The sequence below is a fragment of the Argiope bruennichi genome, chromosome 10, assembly GCF_947563725.1.
Source record: "Argiope bruennichi chromosome 10, qqArgBrue1.1, whole genome shotgun sequence".
NCBI classification, from domain to species: domain Eukaryota; kingdom Metazoa; phylum Arthropoda; class Arachnida; order Araneae; family Araneidae; genus Argiope; species Argiope bruennichi.
The window spans coordinates 110,586,899-110,602,281 of record NC_079160.1 but is presented as its reverse complement, the minus strand read 5'-3'; the positions used below and the strand labels follow the sequence as shown (position 1 = coordinate 110,602,281).

The 15,383-nt window shown below is 28.6% G+C and overlaps 1 protein-coding gene across 1 annotated transcript in view; it reads right to left on the bottom strand.

Annotated features, from left to right (window-relative positions):
• The window catches only part of LOC129987720 (5-hydroxytryptamine receptor 2A-like), an 85,530-nt gene extending 74,075 nt beyond the window's left edge, over positions 1 to 11,455 (bottom strand). The window contains exon 1 of the mRNA XM_056095667.1: positions 11,419 to 11,455. The gene's annotated coding sequence lies outside the window, so the exon portion shown is untranslated. The remainder of the gene's footprint in view (positions 1 to 11,418) is intronic.
• Between the last annotated feature and the right edge of the window lie 3,928 nt (positions 11,456 to 15,383).

The window sequence follows — 15,383 nt, the reverse complement described above, 5'->3', positions numbered from 1 at the left end:
TACGATGAAGTTCTTTACAAAGAAATATCATATGCCAATAGAAATAAAGTAAGAGCATTACTTTTCGAAGGAAAAGTGGAGTGTATTCAGCTTATTTATCTCTTGAGAAATTGAATACCAGTTCAGGTTTAACATTTCAAATCCAAGCCCACATTCCATGACAACTCGATAAAATTATTGCTATTGTTTATGAGAATAAAGAAAATTTATATTTGTTCAGATAAAATATTAAATAATTTGAAATAAAAAAATTAAATCTACTATCGCAAATTTCAAGTTATTATGTGAAAGCATTATTATTTTAAGTCATTATTTGTCTTAATTAATTTAAGTCATTAACCAGTTTAAAAACAATCACGAGACTTCTCTATTGGTCTTTGTCCCTATATATATATATATATATATATATATATATATATATATATATATTCAATTTTTCTAGCTGGCAAACAAAGTTTTGGAGCTTGACTGATTTTGAGATGAAATAACAGCTATGTTATAGTTTTACGTCAACCTTTTAAACACGCATCTGCTGTCAAAGAAGCACACGTAATAATAATGCAATAAAGCAGGTAAAAAAATATATGTGATTAAAAGATGATGATGAAAATTGCCATTTATGCTTTATTCATTGCCTACGCGATTTCGAGCTTCAAAACCCCTGAGCAAAACAACATCATGTTTTCACATGACAACAAGAAATAAGATATATCAAATATTTTGCTCCAGAAGAGATTTAATTAAGTGAAGAAATTAAGGAGTAAAAATCATGCGTCTTTCACGTTCTACATCATTATTATTTTTAAAACGAGGGCTGTCTAAAAAATATCCAACCTTTGACCGGGAAAAATATGTTACTTATGCCCCAAAATGGGGACCCTAATTCCCTTCAAAGTAGGTTTCTAGCACCTGAACATACTTAGGCCACCGATCTTTCCACTGGAAGGCTTGTTTTAGAATGTTCTTCAGGCGCAAGGGGCATGCAGAACGCATTTTACTGAATTCTACGAATTCTACTTCATTAGAATGCGTTCTGCATTATCTCAACTCTACTCTCAAAACAGGATCCTTTCAATGACATCTACAATTTCGGGTATAACTAGAAATCGCAAGGAGCCAGATCTGGAGAGTAGGGAGGTTGGGAGACAACTGGAATTCCGTGTTTCGCCAAAAAAGTCTGGATCAGGAGTGATGAATGAGTCAGAGCATTGTCATGAGGCAACTGCCAGTTTTTCGTTGTTCAGAGGTTTGGTTTTTTGCGCCGAACTGCATCTCTGAATCAGCATAGAATTTATTGATAATACTCTATGTCACTGGTATTGATGTGCGAAATTCGTTATCGTCACCACTGATGTGTGGCCATTTTTGAATCTGTTTACCCACACCTTCACTTGTGTTACCCCCATATCATCATCCCCAAACACTTGCTGAATCTTACGAACTGTTCTGCTTAAGAATCACAAAGTTTTTGACAAAATTTGATGCAGTATCTTTATTCAACTTATTCAATCATTTTGAGATAAATAAAAAATTCAGCGAACATTATAACATCACCTTACTCAGCAGCCAGCAGGCAGCAGGCAGCTACCGACACTTTCGAATACGGAGAAAAAATTCAAGAATGGGCATTAAGTTGCCTTCTTCCACTGCACGAAGTGGTGCCACTCTAGCATCATTACTCTACTCAGGAAAATTAAAGGACGGATACGTTTTAGACTATTCTTGTATGGAGGGATTTAAACAAGAAATTAGATACATTATTTTTTTTCAGAAGAAACAATGTACTATGGAAGCATTCTATATCATCATAATTATAATTTGATCTTTTTATCACTCATCAATTATGTATATTTTATCAACTGTCTATGGCATTTTTAAAAATACCTGGGCCGGCGTTCTGGCATGGGGGTAGCGCGTCTTCCCCGTTGTCTGGGCGTCCCAGTTTGGGATGGTTGTTCTTCCGTTGTTCTATCTGTGAGATGTGTGAATGGGTTTTCCTGTAAAAAGGGATTGTGCAAGCGAGATGCGTGAGTAGCAAAGTGGTACTCTTGGCCCTAGTTGGCACTATTAAAAACAAGAGACGCTGCCCCCCTGGCTTAAATCGCTGTGTTCGTAACAGAGGGCTTGTCCATGACAAGTGCCATAAGAAACAACCAGAAACAGCAACAAAAATACCTGGGGATAAAATAAAAATCATTAAGGCTTGAAGATATTTGGTGAGATCTGCTTTTATTTCTAGCTCATTTAAATATTACGCATTAAAGATTAAAAATCTTTAAATAGTCACGATTTGCTGTGACCCTTCTCTGGTTTAACTGCATAAAAGTGAAAATTAATAGAAAGACTGATTTGTGTATATTTGAAACATCAGCTGACTCCCTACAAGAAAATATAACAATAATCTTCCAATCGTTTAAAAAAAATTCAAAATTTCAAAAACATAAACTTGAATATTTGCAGCTGGATAATATTTCAGGTGTGATTCGCCTATTTTCGTTTTTGGCTTGCATCAGCCGTTGCATTTTTAGAAACCAACAGTATTCAACCAGTAAATTGTTATTACATAACCGCAACAATGCAAATCCTTCAGAGATAATCTACTGTTGATTAACTTTTCAACAGGAAAAATATACTTCTGTGCGACTACTACTCTCGCATGTGTGCCTCCGTTTTTATAGTGTGTATCATAGTTGCTTGAGAAGAACGAATGTAATGAGGCCAATCCATGTTCTCAAGATAAACGTGCAATAACTCATACAATTCAAATTTTGGAACCACAACTGCCATTCTTAGCTAATAGAAACTATTTTAACTTTTGAAAGATTTTATTCTTGCGTTATTTTTCTTTTGATTATATTATTTTGGATAGTAAATCTTTAATTGAGATTTTTATATTAATTTTTCATTTTTTTAATACTTTATCTTGTTTTTCTGATTCATTATACATTAAAATCATTAATTTCCTCGTAAACACTTTAACAATTTCGTTAGAATTGTTATTAATTTTATCGCAATTTTTAAGTTAATAATATATTTAGTTTGTTTTTCTTCAAATAATGAGTGGACATTTATTATAATAAGTTATTTAATGGATGCATATACCATTAAATTGGGAAAGAAATTAATGGTTAAGAACAAAATATTCATAGCATAAGCAAAATATTCATAGGTTAAGAATAATATATGCATAGCTTAATTAATATTTTTGATCCTAAGAATTTATCTTCTTATTTTAATCTTACTTTGTCTGAATAAATTTTGCATTTTATATTTTCCTGGTTTTATTTTTCAATTTTTATCTATTCTTAAAATTTAAATGTTTTTTCTATATTAAATAAATATTAAGTATATTTTTCTGTCTATGTAAAAATAATTTGTATTCATTAGTCTCAGTAAGTTAATTTAATATATATTATACTATTTTTTCCTAATTTTCTTACATTAATTATATGAAACCTAATTATTTGATTATTTTACTTTTTTGCAATTATAATCTAAATGAGTGAATTATTGAAACTTTTAGATTTAACTAAGCACTGTACACTTTAATGATCTTCTAATATTCAAAATTGTTGATGAGAAATTGAATCTCTTTCAACTTCTCCTTTTTTACTTTATAACAACTGGGATATTTCCATTTCTTTTTACTCAAAATATTTGTGCAAAATTTGAACAGAATGTCATCAAAAGAGAAAACGTTACATGAATAGAAAATACACGGAATTAAAAAAATTAAATGAATGCACTGAAAGTAAAAACTTTTAAATTAATAAAAGATAACACCGAATTTCAAAGAAGTAATTTACAACTTTTTTCTGTTCTAAAAATAAAGTGAAACAAATTAGTTTGTCGAAAAGTACTTGAAAGACCTTACCCATGGGATTTAGTGTTCGTAATTTGTTTTAATTTAATGAACGCAGCACTGATGAAAGCAAGCTGAGAAGGATAAACGAATATGTTAAAATGCAGCCAATTTTTCTCTGTGGTATTTACATGCAAATGAGTCTCATTACGCGATTATTTATGGAGAAATACTTTAACTCTATGTTTATCAGTATTCATTCTTTTTTAAAATTTTGTTTTATTTTCATTTTCTCTTTTCATTACAATTCATTTAAGACAAACTCTTTAACTTTTAAAAATATGCTGTATCGGGAAAAAACTTTTTGTACCGAGTTTCAAAAAGGTTTAAATTCTTAAAAATTTCTTCTGTTACAAAGTAATGATAAGATTTTCGATTTTTTTTTATTTAAACTGGAATAAAAGAAAAATAAAAGAGAATATAACCTCTAGTAGGAAACATTGTAGAATCATAATGCTTCAGGTTGTTTGATTCATCTTGTTTTTGTCTAATTTGATTTTCTATCATGTCATTTAACAAAAGAAATTAAGAGTTATTTTTTTTTCAGAATTTTTCATGTACTAAATCGACAAATGAGAAGTCGCAAAATCGCAATCATTAAAAACGCTATACGGATGAAGTTTGGTTTTAGTTCTCCTAGGAACCAAAAATGTAGATTTTGACCAATCCTCGGCAATAGCGGTTTGAAATTCTTTATTTTTTGAATACGTTTAATCACATATTTACAAGTTCAGCTTATACATATGTGAAGAGGAGTAACCATTAAAGGGTATCGCATAAATGATGATTAGAAGCTTTTAGTATGGTAGTCGATTTTCGTTTTTCCGATGGGCAAAGTAATAGTATGGATCATGTTATCGCCATGAGATGACATACCTCTTACGGCAGGGGTTGTGCTGTGGCTGGTGATAGCCATTAAGACTGAACCATAGTTCTCACCAGAGTACTAATACGACGATGCGGGTCTTTTATTTAACCTGGCATTACGTTAAGATGATGTGAACACTTTTGAAGTTACACATAATTGTTACACTACATACCTTCGGACGGGGAGTGTTCTTTATGGTTATATATAACTGCTATGCTATCGGGATCAACCCAAGAATGGTAATAGAAAACTTCCTGTTTGGTAGTTGACTATCTCTTCTTTAATATGTTAAGTAAAGTGCTGGATAAATTTGCTCCGATTCAGATGATGGTTGCACCTTCTACGGGATTCGTTGTATCGTGACCGGTAATAGACATTAGGACTCAACCCTAGTTTTGCCTCACTGCTGCAGTGATAACTGCCATTTAGTTTCTCTTACGCGACAGAGTAGCTTGCTTTTGCCGTTACGGTTACACATAAATGTGAGAGCACTATCGAACGTTTAAGTACTATATACAAAGTACTATATAGCATCATGGAAGACCAAACTAGTCCTTTAATTGACAGTTTAAGATTTAACGTTTATAAAGTTCTCATATAAAAACGATCACCTGTAAAATAGGATTGAACTTGGAACTTCTAGCCCTGGAGACAAATTTAGTCTTCTGTGATTTCAATATTGCGGAGATATGCGAAAAAGTCCAGATATTTTCAAATTAGTTTGAATTTAAATATATTTAAGGAAATTAATATAATTTTATATCAAATTAATCATTTAGTAATCATAATGATCATCTTTATATTAAAATAGCAACATTATTCATTACAAATTGTACATATTTGTAGCATTAATTCATTGCAAATAAAAAATATAACATCTCAACCATACTATTTCATTATTTTATCCTTTCAAAATAAAAGTTCAATATCATCATTAGGCACCAAGTTTAGATACATTGAATTTAAAGAATAAAGTTGTAAATAATGAATTTATAAATTTTCTATTTATAAAAAAAATTAAATTTTTATTTTTTTATTTTTTTAATAATTTTTCATGCTGAGATACATATATCCCCTTAACTTATTGAGATCTAAAGTTAATTTAACTCAACAAAAGTTTTATTTCATAATAAGATAATGTATTTATTCATAAATGTAATAAAAAGAAACAACAGAAGAAAAGAAACAACATATCCGTTATAAAAGACAAAGTATTCCTGACTGTATAATTTTTTATAACGGAGTCACACTCATTGATAACTTAGACTACTTCTGTCCAAACTTAGTTGAGCTAAAATTACTTTTAACTCAATCTCTGCTAATAATAAAGAAGTACGTCTATGTCTACAGGATAACTCGTTTGACCTGCAACTAACAAACTAACAAACATGGCACATACATGTAATGATATTTTAAACTCTTAATTTAATCCAAATTAATTTCCAAGATTTTATCTTAATTTTGCCCATAGTAACGTCATTCTAAAATATTCTCTTATTTCGTGATAAAATTCCACTTTCGGTTTAATTAATTCCTCAGTAAAAATAATGGGCCATCAGTACTACGTATAAAGAGAAAGTGATACTTTCGGTTGCCCTTGAAAAGGTGTCAAAGGTCAACACGTGTATTGAATTGGCGCCTAGCCAGAAATCCTATGTTATATAAGACTAGTGATCATTTGTTCGTCCCTTTTTGCCTTCTGTTCGCGCCTTCTTGTAAATAATCATGTTTGCCTCCCGAAAGAGAATAAAACGAAATTAAAAATACCAAATCTAGTCTCTTCACTGCTTCGAACCTGCATTCGACTTAAACAAAATATATGTTACATATTATTTTGTCGACAGGATTCTAAAAATCATTACATACATACGTTGCTGGAAAAAAATCTATATCACAAAGATATATTATAGAACTACGATTCTAAGATAGATAATATTGAAAAAATAATAGATTAAAATTTCATTCTGAAAAAATAATTTGAAAAAAATTAAATATAGTGCATTTTGAAAAAAAAAATTTAAATTCTGAAAAAATGTATTTAAAAAGAGTTTTTTTTTATAAATTAAAATTGTTTTGAAAGAGAGTTAACAATCAATTAAAAAATACAGAAATATTTTATTGATATGAAAATATTTACAAAATGGAAAGTATTTTTTTAAGAATTATTAATACTAATAATAACTTATGTCATCTCTTTATGGACATCTTATTGTTGTGAACGAAATTCAAACTCGAAATTTTGACGAATCTCTACGTTTTACCTATCCCTGAGTTCAAAAAACACATTTTTGGAAAATGTCCTACTGTCTATCTGTTATAAAGATAATATTAAAACGCTTTCAGCTAGACGGTTACAATTTGGTATATGAAATTAATTCCAGATTAACTTATTTCTATTAAATTTTGTATAAGATCTGTTCATAGGAAATTCGTGCACCCAGCTTTCTAATATAAGTTAGTCTAATAACTTTAAAACGAAGAGTGCTAGATAGATAAGATTTGATATACATATCACACATCTATAGTGTAGACATCTTTTAAGTTTGCACTATAACCAACAGCGGCTTGACGGTTTATCGGTTTGTACTCCAGAATCATGCAACCGCGGTAATTCAAAAACACAATGAAATTAAATATATCAAATTAGATATGAGATTTTATTATTACAGTTTTGTACCAAGTTTTGATCCCAATAAATTGGGAATGGCGCATACAAAACACAGATTCAATATTAGGATATTATTAATCGCATGCCAGAGATAATCGCCAAAAAACTCGCAATGAATGACGCAATAGATTCAGTAAAAATGCTAAATTCAAGCCAAAAGGTAATATTTCGTAACTACTGTAGGCCAATGTCATTCAAGACGTTCTCTGTCATTTCAGAATATGCGAGAAAGTTTTAAGGAGAATACTACCGCTGGTATATCAATTTAAATATGATCCTAAATATAATGCAAAAAATAATCCTTTCAAAATAAAATATTTAAAAAAAGTTTCTAATCTATAGATTTATCCGGATGCCGTAGATTACAAATTACAACTCCAGAAAACAATTACCATAAGAAAGCAACGATCTTCATTTACTAACAGAAAAGCAATTGATATTTATGTTGAGGAATCCCGACATATGTAATCGAAAACTAATGAATTATTTCCATGTAATCGGATTTTGTCATTATTACTTCTTTATTCCGTCATATTTACTGCGATCCGGGTAGCATAATTCTCCAAAGATGAATGCGTTCCATATTTCCAAATCGAGTAATGTTCAGAGGTCACGATTCCTCTAAGACAATTTAAATAAGTGTTATTGCTTTTTCATTGTTGGCAACCCGTAATAAAAAGAAAATCGCAAGGTATGCATGTGTGATCTATGTCTCGAAAAAATGACTAAACATTCATTTTCTTTTGAAAAGAATGTTATCATCAGCGTTAGATGAACTTTTAGTTTTTTTAATACTTTTTTTGAAACTGGGATTTTTCTTTCAAGTTGACAGTCATTAGCGATTGAAAATATATGCATTGTAAAGAAATTTATTTTATTCGGCATATGTGCATTGGTAAAATATTTGAATGGCTTGCAAGAAAAGTAGTTTAATATATAAATATCGTGATTGCGCATGATGTTAAATTACTTATTTAATGAGCATTTTTGAGAAAAGAAAATGGTTGATGTTACCGATGATAAAAAAAAATGATGAGAAGTTAACAAACATTTTGGAATGCAAATCGAGAGGCCAAATCTCTCTCTTTTAGTAAGGATTTTTTTTGTGCAATAAAAACATGTTCCTATAAGCTTTCACAGAAGTAATACCTGAAAAATTAATATTTGTAAAACTGTTTTTTTTTTTTTTTGCTGCTATTTGTTGGCGCTGTTCAATGAGAAAATAAAGAACTGAAGAAAATTATATTTATGAATTGTCATGAGTACTTTTAGTGAGAGGCCGTATCTCCAACTTCTGGTATTTGGACTACAAAAACGCTTGCCTATAAAGAATCTATCCAAGAATTAATACCTGAAAAAGACATAATTAAGATTTGTAAAACTGATTTGCATTGCCATCTGTTGGCGCTGTTCAATGAGAAAAAAAAAAAAGAACGGATAAAAATTATATTAAACAGTTGTCATAAGTAACTTTTAGCGAGAGATCGAATCTCCAACTTTTAATAAAGAGTTTGTTTTTTTATTTGAACAATAAAAATGCGCTTCGATAATAAATCATTCGCAGAACTAATATCTGAAAAATATAAAATGTAATTAAGATTTGTTCAACTGTTTTTTTGCTGCCAACTGTTCGCTCTGCCGAATGAGAGAGAGAGAGAGAAAAAAAAAAGATCAAAATTATATTAAAGAGTTGCCATGAGTAACTTTTAGTGAGAGGCCGAATTTCCAACTTTTGAAAAAGTATTTTGTATTTGGACTATAAAAACTTGCTAGGATAACGAAACATTCACAGAACTAATACCTGAGAATGATATGATATAATTAATATTTACAAAACTGTTTCTTGCTGCCATCTATTGGCGCATTTTTACATGTCGACTGAGAAAATAGCAGATGAAAATTACATTAAAGTGTTATAATGAATAACTTTTGCATTAAGTGATTAGTTGAGAATGTAAATCGCAAGTAAAAAAAAAGAAATAAAAATACACGCACGATGAATTTCAGGTACGAAATTCTGAAAATTGTATATATCGTTTTAATTTTTTGCGCCGCGCTTTTTTCTCTAAATTTTTATTATTCCTTTCATAAACTTTTTATTTTTACAAATTAATCTTATTATGATATTTCGTTAGGTAGAATAAGACATAACTCTTTTCATCACAGGAATCAAGCAAGAGATATGCATAATTTTTATCACTTATAGATACACACAATAAAATAATACAGATCTTGTATTACATTTTATGTAACTATATTATAGATTTGTTTGGATTAAATTTACAGAATTTTTAAAAATACCCAACAAATCTGTAATCAACTTCGACTGATGAAAAATTAGAAAAAAAATGTCTTTTAATGGGTGCGTTTGTTAATAAACTAATAATTATTTTTATAAAAATAAAAACTGTTTTGTATAAAAATATATATTTATAAAATTTTTGTTTACACTTTGTACACATTTTGACTGCTTTAAAAATTTACGATATTAATAAAAAGTAATATTTCATTTTAAAGGATTATTTTAATTGTGCAGCATTGCTTTTATTTCTCTTAAAAATCGGTTAATTTTTCAATCTAAATAATAAATATATTGGGAGTTAAAAAAGAAAACGAAACCAAAATTATATTTGGAAGAACTTAGAAAAAATCTCAGTTTTTCTTATTAATAATTTTTTAATTAAAATTTAAATTACAATTTTGCATCATTTGTTTATTTAGCGATTTTTTTCTTTCTTTTCAATTAATAATAAGCTTTTATTTAATTTTAAAAAATTACGCTCGATGTAACAGTTTCGATTGGTAGACCTTAATTCTCTACATCAAAATGAGGATTTAATTTTAGTGTCAATAAAAAAAATTTTTTAGTAATAATTTGTTTTTTTTCATATTTTAATTAAATAATCTGATTTTTTTAAAGATTTGTTATTTTAAATCTGATAATTAAATGCATTATTATGTTAAGCTGTTATATAAATTAGCGTCATTTTGAAAAGAATCGTAAATATCTTTAAAATTATTCATTTAACGTTTAAATTTTTGCATTGAACTTTAAAAAGTCATTTCACGAATGATTTAACGTTTCAATGCTACGTTTTGTCAAATATGGTAGATTAAATTCCGTTTCGCTTAAAAATATTTTCATTTAATAAGAAATTTTTTTATTATAAATATATTTCTTATATATGAGCCTAGACATTTGAAAAAAAATTATCAATTAAATTGTATTGCTCCACATAATATTGGATCAAAATTTCGTATTTTTTAAACGTTCGTATTTATTTTATACTAAGCATCTGCTGATAATATTAATTTCAAAAGAATTCGTTTAAATTTTCAGATAAGAAATATTCCGTTTCATTTAATTTAAACACAGAATAGAAGTCTAAAAAATCACTAAATATTTTCGTTAATCGAACAAATTTAACAAATTAAGAAACTTAATAATAACTTCAATAACTTAATAAATTTAAATAAACTACAACTCCTAAATTAAGAAAGAATAAGTAGAAAGAATTGAGTACTTACGTGAAAACACGTGCCTATAATAATTCTTCGAAATATATAAATCATAGAAGTGATACATAAATGAAAAGTGAAAATACAGAAACATGCAAGATAAATGTAATGAAATTAAAATTAATGTTGTCAAAAATGCGATTCAATTAAACCATTCTGCGTCGCTAATTTATTATAGTTTCGAATTGTTTGAAATTTAATTAAAAACTTAAAAAGTTTTATTTAATTCTTTTGAAAGAAATATTGATAAAATAATTATTTATGCAAACGATTTTTTTTCTGAATTTGATGTCAAACATTTATATATATATATATTTTCGATAGTTTGTAAACTTCAAAAAAATTAAATTAATTTGAATTTTCAAATTTATTTTATAGTTCTAAATTAGTACAAATCTTATAAAAATCTTCATTTAATTTTTTAGCATTTATTACAAGAAATGCAATTTAACGCAAACGATTATTTGAGACGAAAAATATATTTAAGAACTTTCATCTCACCCAAACGAACAGGAATCATCAACTCGCGGTCAATGAGCAACCACCTGGCTGTGAAGTCGAGGACAATATGAAACAAATCTTCGGGAGTCAACAGTGACGATGGCGCCCCCAGCCCCCGAATCGCAAACGATTCTCCAGAAACAGAAAATGGGTCTACGATTCGAAAGAAAAAATAAGTTTATTCTCCAATAAAATAGTTTTTTTTTTTTTTTTTTTTTGATAAAAAGCCTGGCTTAAATGAGACGTAACCAAATACTAAAATCTGAAACTCGAGCTGTTCTTTCTAAAAGCCAATCTTTTTATTAGCTTTTGGGAAAAATTTCAAAATATTACAAAAAAGGGCCACTCTAACCTGAAATCTATAAAAAAGTATCAGTTGATAACATCTTACATTTAGCAATTTCTAAATTTTCTATTGAATTTCTCCTTTTCTTTTTCAGATCGAAACTGTTTATATTTCCGGGTGACTTCATTTTCTGTAAATGTATTTTCAAAAGTTGTATTTGTATTCTATTATTTCACAAGTATTCCTAATACAAATAAACGATATTCACCACTTCAGAAAAAAGTTTCTTGGGCTGGAAAATGTGATGTAATGATTTTTCTTGCGTTTTATTCATCTTTTATCGATTTCAGTTCAGTGAACGGGAAAACAGAATTCGTTCGACTGATTTTTGCCTAAATAATTTTATTTTTTCACTTGCGATACTTTTTTGAAAGGAAAACGAAATGCAAGTAATAATATAATTAATACTGCAATGCAAGTAATGATACAATTTCGGGGATATAAATAATTTTTAAACGTGGTTTTGTGGTTATTTTTTTTAGAAATTTTTCTTATTTTCATATTTTTTTCATTAACATCGCACAAATCTACACAAAAAGAAATTATTGGATAAATTGTGGTCTCAATTATTGGCGTTATCATTATCTATATTTGTCGATTTAATAATAATGAAATTTAAATATTAAAGCAAGTGTTGTAGTCAAATATTGACGCGAATTTTGGTATATAAAATATCTTAGTGATAATGGGAAAATATCTTAGTTTTGACTAATGCAGTGCTAAAAGAATTTTTCTTAAATGGAATTATTTGAAGAATTTAAAAATTTTAAAGGTTACAAATATGGCAGAATTCAGGCTTCCAGATGGGAAGATTACGATAAAATATTCGCTATATCATCAAGGGAACCAACGTCCTACCATTTAATTAGATGGTTAGATGGTAATTTTATGAAATGATTTATCGTTCGTTCATTTTAATTATTGTCTCTTTTACGATTTCGACAAGGTCACGATCTGTCTCAATGACGACTTGCTTTACTAATTTTTTATCATGCGAGAGCATGATGTTGTTTTGGCTTGGTGTTTTGGCTAATATTTTGATCTACAAATTAAATTTCTATTTTTAATAAATTTTTAGAAATATAATTAAATCATATTTTTCAACAATTTATTTCCCAAAAAATAAAAATAAAATTCAATCTCCACGAATATCGCAGAAAATTAGCTTTTATTATCTTGTTGCCATCACATTTACAAAAGCTCTGATTAAAAAATAAGTTAATTACTACTGCAAATTGAATCAGATAAAATGTAATTTTCAGCACGTGATTGTATGAAATGAAAGAAATAGACGTGATAACAAATTGTCGATTTATCGCTTTTGAGCCATTAATTTTTCCTTTTTAGGGTTACCAGAAAATAATACAGAAGATTGTCACATTTGGCGATTTATTAACTTCATTCTAAAAATTTTCTCTTATTTCGTGATCCAATTCCACTTTCGGTTTAATTATCAAATGAAAGTGATACTTCCATTGCCCTTGTCAAAGGTCAACATATGTATTCCATCGGCATGTGGCCGGAAATCCTATGTTATATAAGAGTAGTGATCATTTGTCCCTTTTGCCCCCCCCCCCTTTTGCCTTCTTTACTTCTGCTTTTGTGCCGCGTAGAGAAGTCTCGTAATTGTTTAACTGGTTAATGACTGAAATTAATTAAGACAAATATTGGCCTTAAAAATAATATTGTTCTCATATGATAACTTGAAATTTGCAAATTTCCGATCGTAGATTTCATTTTTTTCTTCTTTTATTTCTCCATAGCCTCATTCATGTCGTTCCACCATTGGTTTTGGCTTTATTTGGCGCCAAATAAGGAAAGCTATTTCGTGTCCAGCCTGTTTATAAAAAATAAATGAAAAGGGATGTGAGTTCTTCAACTTTATCTATTGAATACTTTTAATTAAAAAATATATATATATATATTTTATAAGATTCTACGGCATTTGTCTCGCAATATTCTTTTAAATAAGATCTTTTTGATGGAAAAAAAATGAAATGGAACTTTTATACGTAGTTTTATACTTTTACATTAAAGCATCAAACTGGGTCTTATTTCTTTTGGAATATAATTTGGAAATGAGAAATTTGCACAGGAAGTCAAATAAATAAATAAAATGTTTTCTATTCCAAAACTAAATAGTTAAATATTAAAATAAAGTTAGTATCCTAATAAAATTAAATATGAAATAGTATTAAAAATAAAGTTTTGCTGCTTCGAAAGTAATACTTTATTGTACTTTTCTTTCATTTTCAAATCTAAATCATTTTAACTTATGTGTAACTGCTGAAAATGATTGATACAATTTGCTCCAAAAAGTGATTAAATAATGTTTCAGAAAACAATTAAGCAATTTATTATTCCATTAAACAATAACATAAATTCCATTAACCATTGTTGTTCCATTTAACAATTTGAGTTCCATTAAACAATGAAAGTTTAATGGAACTTTATTCAGTTCCTTAAATTGCAATTTCTCTCATATCTTGGTTTTAGTTTTTCAAAAAGTAGGAAAGAAAAACACCGATGTAAATTTTAATTCCCTCAAACTTTAAAAATTATTTAGCAATTATAACCTCGTCCTAGGTTGGTAAATGAAATTAAAAATAACGCTACATTTTTTCAAATATGGTTTATCTTAAAAACTGTTAGATGATTGAAAAAAAAAATGCTTTCAATTTTGCCTTAAGAAATGTGACTTCATTCTAGAACAACTAGTAAATAACTTCAGTCCGAGAAAAAAATCTGTTCGTAACAACTTCATTTCTGAGAAAATTCAGATAGAAAATGGCATTCTTGAACATATTTCATTTCTGAATGGTTTGGTAATCAAAAGCAAAACATTATGTAAGATTCGAATATATATTCTGACACATCGCAATACTATATATTAATATGCTCCTTACTAGTCAACTTTAACTGGCTATCTTTATAACATATAGGTTTGTTTTTCAACCGTCTGTGGCACTGGTTTCAGTTTCCCTGAGCTGAAGTAATATATGTTTCGTTGATGAAACAGTCTTTTATAAAATGTGTTTACACCGTTCAGTATAGATGGCAAAAGGAAGCATTTATGGCATGTTACGCTTCATTTACGGCATGTACGCTTCATTTATGGTATGCTATGCTTCCTATGCTTTATTTACTGAGGGTTATGCTTCATTACAATTGAGATCCTTAACGATTGGTTTAAGAAATTTAGAGCCTCATGTTTGTATTTAAAGATGAAGACAGTAGTGAATATCCATTAATGAAAGATACTTGCTGAAAACCCGGGATATTGTACGAAATGTGCATGATATAGTAATAATGATACAGTAGTATGTACATGTGAAAACCGAAGTTACTTTCTTAGGACATAATAAAGATCAGGACAGGAAATGTTTAATTGATGTGAAATTTAGATTCTGCACTAATTGATGGAGAAAGGCTATTTTAACTATATCTCTAAGACTTCAAAAGCAATTTCGGCGGCTTGAAAGAGGTCCTTTCTCTAAAACAATTTGTCGCTAAAGACTAGATTTGGGATTTTATATGAAAATGTGCGTTAGAATCGCACTTGGTCTAAGGACAAACAACTTTAACTGCCACGAATCCAGGATATCACCCGATGGTAAAT